The sequence below is a fragment of the Lepidochelys olivacea genome (assembly GCF_965140295.1).
Source record: "Lepidochelys olivacea isolate rLepOli2 genome assembly, chromosome: 1".
In the NCBI taxonomy this organism is placed as follows: domain Eukaryota; kingdom Metazoa; phylum Chordata; order Testudines; family Cheloniidae; genus Lepidochelys; species Lepidochelys olivacea.
The window spans coordinates 346,122,957-346,137,519 of record NC_140411.1 but is presented as its reverse complement, the minus strand read 5'-3'; the positions used below and the strand labels follow the sequence as shown (position 1 = coordinate 346,137,519).

The window sequence follows — 14,563 nt, the reverse complement described above, 5'->3', positions numbered from 1 at the left end:
AATCTGAGGGGCAGTGTTTCTTCTGCAATACTTAATGTTGCCTGCCACCTGCTGCTGCCCAGGTCTGTGTGTGTGTGTGTGTGTGTGTGTGTGTGTGTGTGCAAACCCCAACGCAAGTCTGTGCTCACTCTGCTGAGTTTGGGTGCACACAGTAGGGTTGTGTTCCTCCCTGTTCCCCATGGTGCGTGTGATGTTCCTTTCCTCTAGTGTGTGGGGGGGTGTGCACACCCCTGGCTCCCACTGATTGCGTGGATACGTGGGTGTGCAGCCCACTAGTTCCTGTGCCCCCGTGTCAGTGTGTGTTTGGGTGACTGTGCCCAGTATAATTGTGCATGTCTGGCTGTACTCCAACGGTTGTGTGTGTCTTTGTCAGGGCCTCAGTGTGTGTGGGAGGGTGCATCTGGGCTGGTGTGCGTGTGTGTGGGGGGCACCTGCGCCTGAGTGGGTGCAGTACGTGTGTGCAGTATCTGCGATTGCCAGAAGTCAGCTGATTTCCTTTCAGTGCAGAATGGTGGACAGCTCAGAGCACATGCAGTTTGATTTCCGTTGGTTTGTGTATCAGTCAAAGGGCTCTTTGTGATGCTGCTCGGCGCACCCCTGCAGGGCTTCCCGGCTCTTGGGGTCACTGCATTCCAGGCATGGTGGGATGGATGATCTCATCTCCAGGAGGAATCTCTGGCCTCCAGCTCCATGAACAAGCGTTTATAAAGAAGGAGCTAGGCCGTGACCCTGAAGGCCCCTGTCCTGTCCGGGAGGCAGAGCCCATGGAACAGGACAGCAGATAACCCTCCCCATGGCAAGTACACCAAGCCAAAGAACCTCAGCGAGCTTGCTTGTGGGGAACATCATGTTCTGATTGGCCAGCAGCAGCTTGGGACCATCCCTCCACACAACACTGGCCATGATTCTTGTATATACGTTTCCTGTTTGTTGATGCTTGCAGTGACACCAGCTCAGGGAATGAATTTTGTATGAATTTTCCAGCTTCAGACAAATCTTGGGTGGGCCTTCTTGTGCTTTGGCTTCTGATTGTTGAGCTCTTGGTGTTGGTAATTCTTGGTCCGTCGCCCTCTAGAGGCACCTCTGCAGCTGGCCTATCTGCTTTCCCTCTGCTGCTCTGTCTTGTGTTAAAAACTCCTTCCCTGCCCTAGCAGCATGTCACTGTAACAACTCAGCAGTCTGTCTGTCCCTAAGTGCTCTGCAGCAACGGGCAGCCATTTTTTATGTCAAGTGCTGTGCAGACTGTTACACAGGAGACATTTACACACCCACACACCCACTCTGCACGCTCTCGCACAGGCTTCACTTTTGGGCTTTTCAGTTGTGCTGTTCCGTTAATATGAACTAAAAATCATTCCGACTGAAAGCATCTGTTTGCTCGCTCTGTACAGAGAACCAGAATGGGAGTCAACCATGTGATGAATGGCTTTAAACAAGCTGTCCCCTCCCGCAAATGTTTGTTGTATACTAATGAAATTCTGCCAGCTTGAGTGAGACCAAAGGACCTGGAACGAGATCAGGTTGGGAGCAGCCATTAATACTGCAGAGAAGCTGCTAGTGTGCATATGAACTGCTGCCCTCTACTGGATGGAATCAGAAGGGCTCAACTGTGTGTCATAGGCTACTGGGGACTCTTTAGCTCAAGTGACAGGATCCTGTGCCTTTTGGAGAAAGAGGAACCGAGTTCTGTCATTGGTAAGTTTGGAGTTGCCTGAAGCGTGCAGCATCCTGGCAGCTGGGAAGCTCCTAAGTGCTAACAGAGCTCCATAATCATAAAGTTAAACTCCCATGACACTGTCAGTGGAATACTCTTTTGGGATGTTCCATTGCACAAGGGGACAACTCTTTGCAAACCAGCAAAGGCTCTGCCAGTGGATCTTGCAGTTACCAGTGGGGATTGAACTTGGCACCTCCTTACTGCATGAGCCAAGGATCAAATCTGTTCGCTTGTTGGCAGCCGTGAACGTATAAAACCTCTTACGTGGATCTGCCACTAGAGAGGGACAAAGACACACTTGTCTGGTGTGTTACACCAAGAATGGGCAATCCTTAGAGGGGTTAGATGTTGGGGTTCAGTTTGGACCAAACCCATATGGCACATCCTTGTCCAGCACAGGGAAGGGGAGGGATAGCTCAGTGGTTTGAGCATGGGCCTGCTAAACCCAAGGTTGTGAGTTCAATCCTTGAGGGGGCCATTTAGTTGACAGGACAAGGATTAATGGTCTCAAGTTGCAGTGGGGGAGGTTTAGGTTGGATATTAGGAAAAACTTTTTCACTAGGAGGGTGGTGAAACACTGGAATGAGTTACCTAGGGAGGTGGTGGAATCCCCTTCCTTAGAAGTTTTTAAGGTCAGGCTTGACAGAGCCCTGGCTGGGATGATTTAGTTGGGATTCGTCCTGCTCTGGACAGGGGGTTGGACTAGATGGCCTCCAGAGGTTCCTTCCAACTCCGTTATTCTATGATTCTATGATTCACAGGCCAATGCCTGCTCCTGCATCTGACAGCCTCTTTCTACATGGTCAGGGTAATGGAGCCCATGTTATTAGCTCAATGTCTCCCGTAGTGTTTGCTGCCACCTGTTTGCATTCCCGAATGGATCTGTGCCTCCTCATAGTCTGTATTGCTTTCCTTCCTCGAGGCACTATTTTATCTGGCATAGTGACACAGGGAAAGGAACCCCTTTAAAACCAAGACACACAGGTGCTGTCCTGGTGCTGAAATGTCATGTTTCATGCAGAAGTAGTATAGTGCTAGAGAGACGCAGAGGACTCAAGCGGCCTCTAGCAATCCAGTCCGAGTCAGGGGCTGAGTGTAGCTGGCATTGCTCCTGATTCCTCCCCTCACTCTGGCAGGGAAGTCATATACTCTGGCCCCTTTCCTGGAACAGGTTTCAGAGTAGCAGCCATGTTAGTCTGTATCTTGAAAAAGAAAAGGAGTACTTGTGGCACCTCAGAGACTAACCAATTTATTTGAGCATAAGCTTTTGTGAGCTATATCTCACTTCATTGGATGCATGCCTTGTAGCTCATGAAAGCTTATGCTCAAATAAATTGGTTAGTCTCTAAGGTGCCACAAGTCCTCCTGTTCTTTTTCCAGGAACAGACTGATTCCCCGCACAGTGCCAGATCAGCTACATTGGCTAGCACTCAGGGGCAAGGGGCGGAGCCATGAGTCTGGATCTAGATGTAGAGCCCATGATGTTTGAAAGGTCTCTACATTTGGCAAAATGTGGGCCAGACCCTGCTATCTGCTTTGAAATTGCTGGTGAAGTCAATGGTAACTTTTCAGGGTGGCCTCACAGGCTTGGTCCTTGGGTTCTCCCTGTTACATCTCCATAGACAAAGGGCAAAACGTGACCTTTCAGCTGAAAGTTACTTTTATTTTCTAGTAAGGGGAGAAAACCCAAGAAAGAACAAAAGTAAAGCCTCCGGGGAGAGCGTGCAGTGTGTGTGACTCCTCTGCAACATGTGTCCAGAATCTGAGTGCAAACAGGCTGCTGTCTCTGCACACCAGGAGGAGCAAAGAAATGCAAAGGTGTAGTACACAGGAAATCAGAGGAAACGTACTTTCAGAGCTAGGAACGTTTCGCTGCCTTTGTAAAAAAACAGTGGCACAGTCCACTTCTCAGGGTAGGGCTTGGAGACCACTGGACCTCCGCCTCACGGCTTAGGTATGTACCAGTAGTCTGCTAATGACACCCTGGCATGGCTTATTGCTGAACACTGATTGCTTGGCAGGCCATTACCTTGAAAAATGAGCCCTGCCGAGCTTGCCTTGTGTTGTTACAAACTAATGATTTGCATTGATTAGCACATGGCTCATAAGTGTCTAATTTATCAATCAGTCAGTGCCATGGGAGTGTGTGTACACCACACTTTCAAAAATTATGTCATCTGTCAATTGGCTGGTGAATGTTAATGTCATGCACACCTGACACGATGTCTCACTCAGATAGGGAGACAGGAAGAAAGCTGTCCCACTCATCTCTCTCTCGGGCAGGTACCATGGTCCAGTGGTTAGCATAGTGGCCTGGGAGGCATGACATCTGGGTTCTCTTCCCAGTGCTAATAGCTTCCTTGGTGTCATTACTATCTGTGTTGTGGTAGAAGCCCCAGTCATGGACCAGAACTCCATTGTGCTGGGGGCTGTACAAACACAGAACAGAAAGACCGTCCTTGCCCCAAGTACTTATGTTTGTCTAATTTAGATTTACTCTTTGGGGCAGGGAGTATGTTTCTATATCTATATGTCTGTCGGTCTATTGATGCAAAGTTCTGTCTCTCTGCAGAGAGCCTCTCTAATGGATGTTACTCACAAGACCCTTCCTCTTGCAACACCACACCATGAAATACAAGCATGAGGCTGCCATGTGGAGCCCTCCTGGACATAGGAAATACAAATAGATGGTTTGTATTTCCTGGTTCCAACGGGTTCTCCTAAGTGGGGAGGAACTGTCAGCTCCTTTGGAGCTGGTGTCACTATCAAGGCACAGCTCAGACCCAGTCTTCAGGCAGGTCTCGCTTTGACCTAATTTTTCAGCCCAGCTGGCTGATTTACCCCGAGGTCAGTGGGTGACTCCGTGCAAGGATGAGACTCCCCAATCCTGCCAGTTGTGGAGTTCTCAGGCATGCCGTTAGAGCCCAGCTGATTGCATGCGGTGGGATTAAAGTGGAATTCATGTTGTTTAGACGGATTAGCAGGGGGTGTTTTAGGGAATCCTTTTCTTTGAAAACCGATGTTTTGCTGCACAGAAAATGCCCCGGGAGGAGTTCACCCCCCGGGCTCTGGTAACGTTGCTGTGAATGATTTGTTAAAATTATTTGATCACATTGACCATAAAGTTTAGTCCGTGCAGGCGAAATGCATAAGCCTGGAGCCTCGCCTCCACAGCTACTGACTGTACAGCAGGCAACATCAGGATGCCCCTGGGGCGGGTGGGTCCGTCTCTCTCAAGGAGGTGTGGTGGAGTTGGTCTTTGGATGTGTGGGCACTGTGGAGTCTGCAGGATGTGTGTATGTGTTTGCAGATTCATTTTCAGGTGTGTATGTGGTTGTGCGAGCCTTTGCAGAGGTGTGGGCATTTGTGAGTGGGGGGAAAAGTTTTGGGGTCAGTTCCAGTTGGGGTGAAGGTTCAGGGTCAATCCCAGTCTCAGGTGAGGGCTTAAGGCTGCCAGGAAGTTTGAAGTGAAGGTTTGGGGTCAATATTTATTGGGGGAGATGGTTTTGGGTTGATTTTGACTCTGCCTGGACTGGTTTGCCTCGCCCCTGGTGTGAGTGGCAGCTATCACTGAAACAGAAGTGTCTGGAATGGCTTTAACACCCCTGGGTGTGGAAAGGAAAGAATGCCCAACTTGCTATGCAAAATTCTGACAAGACCAAGTGCAGTGGTGGATTGTCAGGTGAACCCTGAGCTCTCACCCGTAGGTCTCTGGGTATCAGTCAGATCAACAGTCTCGGACAGAACTAGAAAGGGCAGGTTGGCTTCATGGTTTAGAGATAAAGTTATGAACCAGGAGATCTGGGTGCCATTCTTGACTTTTTCACTGATTTTTGGCAAGTCACTGAACCGCACCGTGCCTCAGTTTCCCCACCTGGAAAAAGGGGCTAACAACGCTCACCTGATTTGGGGAGGGAGACTTGTCCCTTCACTCAGTAGCACTTGGAGAGGACTTTTAGATCTGTGGGTAAAAAGGCCTATAAAAGTGCAACATTTTATTATAAATTGATCAACTGTTAATGGGCATTAGACAAATTAGAGCAGCTTGTTTGGCCAGTGAGTGTGCGCCGAGACAGAGGGAAAATGGGGAAAAGATGGTGTGTTGCCAGCCTGCTCCCCCTTTGCCAAGATCGATAGAGCTACATCATGTAACCAAAATCAATGGAACAGCAGAAATAGATCATCATAATAACATCCTGCCATTAGATCATACGCCGTCTGCTGTCTCTCAACCCCCTCCCCACACCAGGAATAGTAGCCAGCGGTGCCGGAGTCTGCTGGGAGACATTAGGTTCATAAAACAGGGAGGAACTGATATTGGAAAAGCAATAAGGTATTAGAGAGGCCCCGGTGCAGCCGTAACGCTGCAGCTGGGCGCCACTCAGTGTGATCGGAATTAATGTGCCGAGCTCCAAGGCTACGTGGACCTTTAGGAAATGGAGCTTTCAAACCTGTAATCCAATCGCGGGAAATGACGATGTTTTCAATAAGAAATAGGGGACGAGGGGGAGTATGACCTAGAGCTGAGCAAGTTGTCAGCTGTACTGGGCTCTGGCCACAGCTTTCGAAAGAGACGCGGGTGGCTCAGTTTATGGTAGGCCCAACTTGGGACATCCGAAAGCCGCCCAATTTTCAGAAGGTCCTGTCGGAAACCCAGGCTCCTTTAAGGTGTCTCACCCAGGGCGCCCCAAAATGCGAGGCCCCCAGGATCACTATATCTTGGCCTCCATCCACTAATTCCGAGTAGCTTTGGATGCGTCATCTGACCTCTCTCTGCCTCAGTTGCCACCGTTGGCAGCCTTGGAGGGGCGCTGTGAAACTTAACCCATTCGTGCCTGTAAAGGGCGTTGAGAGACCCACATGTGAAAGGTGCAGTGAGAGGGCAGGGGGCTACTCTGAATTACTGGAGGTAACGGGGGGGGGGCGGGCACATTGGGAGCTGGCAGTCAGATAAGGGTTGCTCTTTCCCACGCTCCTTTTAATTGTCTTTTTCTTTCAAACGTGGCTGTTGCCGTTCAGTTTCTGGTTTTCCCTGTGCAGCCAGTGGAGGCTGCTTGTGCTGATTCCGGTGACCTGCGGGCTGCCAGCTTTGAAATACAGCCCCATAATCCTCATTCCAGTCACTGAGGCATCCCCCCTGGGAAATTGGGCAATTTCATGGCCAAAATCAAGCGTTAGTGCTACCTGAGTGGAAGCTGCTGGAGTGCTGGCCTGGAAGCGTTTGGGCGGTGGACGAATTTCCTTTAACTTCATCAGCTAAAGGCCTGCTGACGCCGCCCGGAGAGTGTTGGGCAATGTGCTGTTTGGGGGCAACTTTGCTGATCCAGCCATGACTCTCTACATTCCTCTGCCCCTGATTGTTTTTAAAATGACCCTCATTCAGCCAGGATCTTAGTCGGCTGCCTATTCAGCCAGTGGAGTAACAACAGCATCATAGTACTCCCACCAAAGGCCCTGTTGTAAAGGCGTTAACTGGGTTACTCAGTGTATTATGGGTTGGAGCCATGCTCCACTCCCCCCTTACTTCCTGTTCAGTTAGTGTTTCTCCCCATGCTGTTTGTGTTATAGTGGAATCGAGCAGCACGTCCCCAGCCTGCAGCACTGTAAGTAAACTCCCCTGGGCTTCAGTGGAGCTGAGTGGAGTTCAAAGTGTGTTACAAACATGATTTAAAGAATGGATGGATCAAGTTATGCAGGGAAACTGGCTGTGATGTCCCAAGCAAAGGGAGATGGCTTTCGGGGAAGAAAACGCAGGCAGAATCGATGGATAAAGTGACGAGGATGCTATTTTTCTGCAAATGGCCACCTCCTTCCCCTCTGTCCTGAAAAAATCATGTGTCCTAATGCACAGAGCACTCGCCTGGGACTCTGCAGACCTGGGTTCTGTTCTCAGCACTGGCCTGCGGTGTGACTTTGAGCAAGTCAGTTCATCTCTCTGTGATGCAGTTTCCCCACCTGTACAATGGGGATAATGATACTGCCCTTCATTGTAAAACACTTTGAGATTGGTGGCTGGAAAGTGCTATGCAAGAGCCTGGTGTTATATCAGATCCAATAGCAGAAGGCTGTTTATCACAGTGCAAAATGCAAGTGTTTGTGCTTTACTAGTGCTTTTTACCACTAGCATGAGTTGTGTTTCATCAGCGTTCTCTTCCTATCTCCTCCCTCCTAGTACCTGCCGGTCCTCTGGGGTTACACCCATTTCTTCCTTGTCGACCCACTTCACATCCCCAGCTATCTCAGCCAAGTAATCTCGAACCCCTGAGTCAGCCCCTGCTGTCCTAGGGGAGACCAGCTCCTAGGCACCAGCCGGCCACCCATTCGCCCCAGCAGATCCCAGTGAAGCGTCTCCCAGCCACGGACCCCACGCCAGCTGGAGCGGCTCAGATAAAGCTACTGAGTGCCAATGTAATGAAGGAAGCTCCTGCCTTCTTTCAGCTTCCTGATCTCCCGGGTGTCTCGCAAGAACTCCTTCAGGGCTGGCTGTGGCCGAGGCTGTGAGCGGTGGAGAGGGGGAGCCTGCATCTTTAAAGATTAATAGCATTGTTTGCTCATTAAGGAGATCGTTTTGAGGCCCACACTAGCCAGAACAGTGCAAGCATCTGTTTGCTACTGGGAGAGGATATTTATTGTCTGCTACTTCAATGGCTGCAAATAAATAGCCAGACCCAGATAATGTTCAAACAAACAAACAGCCAGCTGCCAGGCTGGGTCCCCCACTAACTGACCTTTGTGAAGCGTCATGCTGATGTTTTAATAGCAACTCACCTCGCTGAATAAAACCCAAGGACTATAGTCTTCCAAGGAGCGGAATTAATGTCATTATGGCAGGGCCCTTTACAACTGCCAGATTGGCTTAGTGTGGGGTGGGTGGAATGGCCTGGTGGAACATGTTGGGTGGATGGCTCTCTGTGTGTGTACATCAGGTGTGGCATGCAGTGGAAGTAGGGATTACTGCAGTGTACTGGAGGTAGATGGGTTTGTGTACATGCTGAGCATGTGAACGTGTGCTTATACAGTTGTTGGAGTAGGAGGAGTTTGTAATGGGGTGGTGTGTGTGTACCGGGTGTATTTGTAAACCACGTGTAGAGGTGAGTGTGTACTGGATGTGCACACTGATCGCTGGCGAGCGTGCATCGACGCTGATTGCTGGTCTGCGAGCGTGGGTATCCACTGGGTATAGGAGTGCACATATTAGGTCTGGGGGTATTTGCTGAGTGTAGAGGTGAGCATGACTGAACTGTGTATAAAGATTCTGTGTGCGTGTCTGGGTATGTACGAGGTTTGTGTGTGTTGGGTGGCGTGTGTGGGTTTATATGCAGGGGAGTTCCATTTGGGTTCAGCATTCATTAGAACTCTCTGAAGATGGTGCCTGTCGATGTATGGGTACATCCCCAGCACTTGTATAAATCGGGGTGGCAGTTGGGTTTACAGCCTTCGCCCATAGGGCTCTCTCTACACCACCTGCTATACAATGGACAACTCGCAGTTTGATCTCTCTTTAATCCTTGTCAGCTACTGGTTCCCCCAGCAGCCGCTCTGCTGGGCCAAAGCCATGGGGAGTCCTCATGGCAAATCCTCTTTTCTCTTTAAGCCTAAGCATAGGGGTGAGCAGAGACCCCTTGGATCAGTCAGTGTATGGGGGTGGGGTTTGAAGTGGATCAATGATCCATGCCTCCCTCAACCTCACACCCACTACAGCTCTGGGGGTGCAGGGAGGTTGATCTCTAACACAAATCTTGGGCCTTGGATCCAGTTTTCTGCGCAGATCTGAAGGGGGCCTATCAGACCTTTGTTCCCAGTGAGCTCACAGAGTGATGGTTCTGGCAGCGGGAGGCCTGTAGCAGAGTTGGACGCAGGCCAGTCTCCTTCAAGCACTCTTGGTATCACTCCGGCACAGTGGTTTCGGCCCTTACATCTGATGCTTCCCTGTGCAGGAGGCCAAAGCCGTCAGCCCACAGTCAGGCTCAGGTAGCTAATCCCAAATGGGGTTTCACTCCCAGAACAGCAGAGGGAGGTTGCCGTAGGCCCCGCGCTGAACAGAAATCTCCTTGTGATGATTGTTTTCTATTTTGATGAGCTCCTTCTTTATTTTCCCTTCACATATTCCCTTTGCTGAAAACCTCACCATGGCGGCGCTGGGCTGGGGCCTGAAAATCAGGAAATGACACTGCCTCTAAACAGAGGGTGAAACCAGCCAGGCGAGTTTTATGCTCAGAAATGAGAGGGAAGGGTAAATGGAGTGACTGCTGTAGTGTGTAGTTGTGAAACATCCCTTTAAGGAGTTTGGGAGCCTGCTAACAGGCTTCCCTTTCATCTATTGCAGAAGCCGTCAGAGGCCAGCCAGAGCAGCAGTGGACATAGGTAGCTAGATCTTGCATATGTGTACATAGTTCATAAACGTGGCTATTTGGAATCCATCATGGTTACCCCCTCTTCTTAACATTGGGGAGAGAAGAAGGACTCAACAGCTGCCATGGTGGCCAACGCAGAATGGATTAGACCAGGGCACTCTGGAGCTTAAAGCATGAGTCTCTCTCTGCAACTAGAGACAAAGTGCCAGGCTCCTTGGCAGAGAGCCGGCCCGTAACAGACTCGCACAGGCAAGGCTGTGTAACACAGTCATCAGTGGGCTACACGTACGCAATTACCAACTCACATAGCCAGAGAAAAGTGGATCTGATGTACTAACCTCCCTCCAGAATTTTCTTCCTTGAACTTCATTTGTGCTGAACTTTAGGGACAGTTTGGTTTCTGTGCCTTAGCTTGTGTGTGTACAAATGAGTGTGTAGAACAAGGTTGTTGCCTCCCTTCCTCCCCCTACTGCTGCAGAATAATGACTTTGCAGCCAAGTAGGTTAGCAATGGCTGTGAAATCCCATTCTTGCTTCTCCCCTAGTATTGCTGCTTGCTGCTTTCCCGGTGCAAGGCCACTGCAATTGTTTACCTGCACCATACATACAGGGGAGGCTCCCTGGGGACCATGCACCGTGCCTGCACAGATTGGTAACTCCTCCGCCTGCCTCTTCCGACTGTGTGTGCTTCTTCTCTAATGGGGCCCAATGCAGGATGAGGGCTCTGGCTGAGCCTGGAGGTGGTAATTGCTGGCTTACCTCTCAGCGCACACACCTGACCCCAGTGGCAGCTAAGAGTGATGGAAACCAATGACCAAAGTAGCTGCTTGATAGGGTTTCCTAATTTGTTTAGCCTGGCCAGCAATCAAGACGGGGAGCTCTGAACCAGCTGCGAGTGTCAGAAGGATGGAAACACCAGGGAGGGGGAAGAGGTTATTTAGGATCACGCAAGCGAGTAGAAGTTGGAGCTTGAGGATGAAGCTGAGTGACAGGAACAGCACCGGGGAGTGCTTCCTGACAGGGATATTGACTGAGCTGAGGAATAGTCTCCTAAGGGAAGAGGTGGAGGGCTCTATCAGTTGGGCTGTTTGAAAGTGGGCTGGACAGAGCCCTGGGCCAGGGGAATGCACAGTAGGGAACAATCCTGGCCTGGGTGCAGGCTGGACTAGCTGGCAGAACAGGTCTTTCCTGGTGAGTCTGCCCTTTGGGAAGCTCTTGCCACGTTTTGGGCTGTGGTCATTTCTGAGCCATGACAGCCTCTTGGGCAGAGATTTGGGAGGGGGGCAGAGGGGAGGGCAGGAAAGCAGTGGCCCCTCCCTGCATCACCCAGCTGTTGCTCCTGGATGTGCTGCCTTGGTGCTTGCTGATGCTGCTGGCAGGGATTGGTGCCCTGCACCGCACAGCCTCCTCGGGGGCTCTGGGCAGCGCCTCTGGAGACACGGGGGGCCAGTGTGCATGGCACTGGAGGAACCTGGGACTCTGCAGGTGGCTGGTGAGTTCCCGACCCACCGTCGTGGGGGCGGCAGGGCTTGGGCTTCAGCCCCGGGGGTGGCAGGGCTCGAGTTTGGAAGAATTTTCAGAGTGGCCACCAGCAAGAGTTGGTGGCTGCACTCTGAGGCTAGCAAAAAATGTGTTGTGAGAACCCCTGGTCCCAGACGATAATAAAGAACAGAAGGAGTAGATGGTATTCAGTGCAGGAGTCTGTGATCTGACCACCACCTGTGGGAGTTATTGAGAGTGACTCTGTCACCAGATCCATCAAGGTGACCAAGTGGCTGCAAATTCTTGAGCCTCTTCCAGTCTGCTCAATGGTTAGTGCTACTCTCTCGCTCTCCCTGAAGGCAGAGTGTGATCTGGTGGGTGGAGAACAGGGCTGGGATCCAGGCACTTCTGACTGCTATGTCCTCCTGACTTGCTGTGTCATCTTGGGAAAGCCTATTAACCACTCTGTGCCTCAGTTTCTCCATCTGTCAAATGGGGCTAAGAATTCTTTGGGATTGGTGAGGACTGAGATCAGTTTGTATTGCTCGACCATCTCTGCTCTCTGTTCATGTCCTCTCGTTCCTGACTCCTCTCTGTGTCTGTCTCTCCTCCTTGTGCCTTTCTCTCAGGCACAGCAGGGCCCTAATCCATTCCCACCTATTATACAGAATGACTCAGTGATTGATTTTCCTGGCTGAAAGATTGAGTTAAAAAAAACAAGCTCACAGACTGTGTGTAAGGGAAGGGAACTGGTTGGTTTCTCAGTATTGTCAAGAGCCAGTGTCCTGTTGTTTCCTCTGGGGTGAGAGGAGAAAGCAGGAAGAGGGGAAGAAGGCCTGTTCTGTACTCAGTTGAGAGAGAGCCTGGGAGCTGGAAAGTGACTGACCTGGATCATTAAGTCCTGGTAGCCCTAGGCCTGCTTTAGTCAGCAGCAAATTGAGAACATGAGCGCAAAACACCAAGCAGTTGTTCATTCATCAACTATCATATTCACATTGGGCTTTGCCTTCCCTTCTTCCAGGAAGAGCCCAATACTTCTAATGAGTCACCGTGCAGGGGAGAAGCAGTGGCCGGGGCTTTCAGGCTTGCCAACCCTTTGATGGTTTGGCTGGTGAAAGGTCCCATAGCTTTTGGTTACTGGAGAATGGAAGATTCTGTGAAATCAAAGGGCACTAAATTCGAAACATAAAAGGAAATGCCTTTTTCACACAATGAGGAATTAGACTGTGGAACTCAATGCCACAGGGTGCCATTGAGGCCAAGAATAAACTAATACTATTCAAAGAAGGATCGGACATTTATCTGGATAGCAAGACTATGCAGAGTTATCATAATTAATGTTATGTTGGGAGGGATCTAAAACCTCCTGCTTCAGGGTTTAAGACTTTCTTGGGGGTGGCGGGCAGATTACCCCACACCTGCCTACTGTGGGGTTTGTTGCACCTTCCTCAGAAGCATCTGCTTGGCCCATGTCAGAGATAGAAGACTGAAGTAGATGGACTGTGGGTTTGATCCATTATAGCAATTCCAATGTTCCTAAAATCACTGACCTCCGTAGATCATGAGTGATTCTACTCTGAGAGGAGACTAGCATCAGAGGATGCCATGTCTGTGGTGGGTAATTTCTATATCAAATGTGCTCAGTGGCAAGGAAAAAGCTGCCTGCCTTTCTAAGCATCTGTCTACCTTTTTGCGTGGGACCCCTTGCTGTGAGTGAATTGTATGCCTCCTCTTGTTTTTGTTGCCCCCTCCTGACCCACTTTTTTGTCTCACTCGCTTGAGTGTCTCACCCCCTTTCAGACTGAAAGCTCTTCAGGGGCAGGGCTGTCGATTTCAATATGTTTGTGCAGTGCAATGGGGCATCACCTAGTTGACCTTTAGGTGCTACGGCCATATAAATGTTGACAGTAATAACAATGGCATCTGAACACCTTTTCTAACCTGACAGTCCTGCAAACTCCATTGGAGTTCTTTCCTTCCCAGGCATCATCAGCAGTAACAAAGCGTTTGCAGGACATGGCCTTGATGAGACCTGGGCAACCCCTGGGTTTGTCCAGAGGACCATCATAGGTCACCCTCCCATCGTTCTTTTGGGTCTGTAGAGCAAACATCTTGAAGTGACTGAAACCAACAGCTCTGACACTGGACACACAGAGCAGATTGGTTAAGAAACTGCTGTTATTACAGGGTCACTGTGGTTTTGATACTTGGGAGGTTTGGTCTTGAATATCCAGCCCCACACATCCAGGCTCACCCATCTGCATCACCAGGTGGGGTGCCCACATCCTATGATGGCCACTTTTAAAACTTCCCGCGCCCTCCAGATAAAACTGTCAGATCATAATGCTTGGGTTGGGATGCTGTCTCATTGTGTTAAGACTTGTGTCGCTATGTCTCCGTTCAGCCTTTTAAGACACTGGCAGTTCAGCATCCGTCACTGATGCTATGGTGATGGGCCCAACATGGGCACCTAGGCATACAAGACAAGCCCATCCAAATAGAGAGTGCCCTGGAGCTAAACCTTGTGGCTGGGAGCCCATGGTCTGTGCAGTCCCAGCTCCTCTCCAGTTTGGAAAAGCACTTACTGGGCTTTGGGTGGGCGGGAGCACTGTCGTGTGCATGGTTCTGACTGTGATCCTGTGTTGCGGGAGTGTGTGTGTGGGGAACGTGTGTGTGTGTGTGTATGTATTAGGCATCGGTGTGTGCATATTGGGAGAGGGCTGTGGGCTGTGTGTGTGTCTTTGCTGGAGGAGTTTCTAAGCAGGTGCGGGTTTGCATCTGGACCTGAATCAAAATGTGCAGTTGAAACGACAGCCCTGTGGTGTTACAGGGTCTTATTTCAGTGCCTCATTTACCAGTGGGGACTACATCATGGGGAAGTAGTCCATGGGCAACCCTGTCCTTGCCTTTCCTGTTCAGTACCCTCACTTTGGGGCCTGGGTGGTGTTTGGGATGGAGGCACATGGTATGTGTGGATAAATTATCCCATGAAACCCAGTGTCTGCAATTTC

The 14,563-nt window shown here is 50.3% G+C and overlaps 1 protein-coding gene across 1 annotated transcript in view; it reads left to right on the top strand.

Moving 5' to 3' along the window:
• PLXNA4 (plexin A4) overlaps positions 1-14,563 on the top strand; it is a 577,512-nt gene that overhangs the window by 254,234 nt on the left and 308,715 nt on the right. The window lies entirely within an intron of this gene.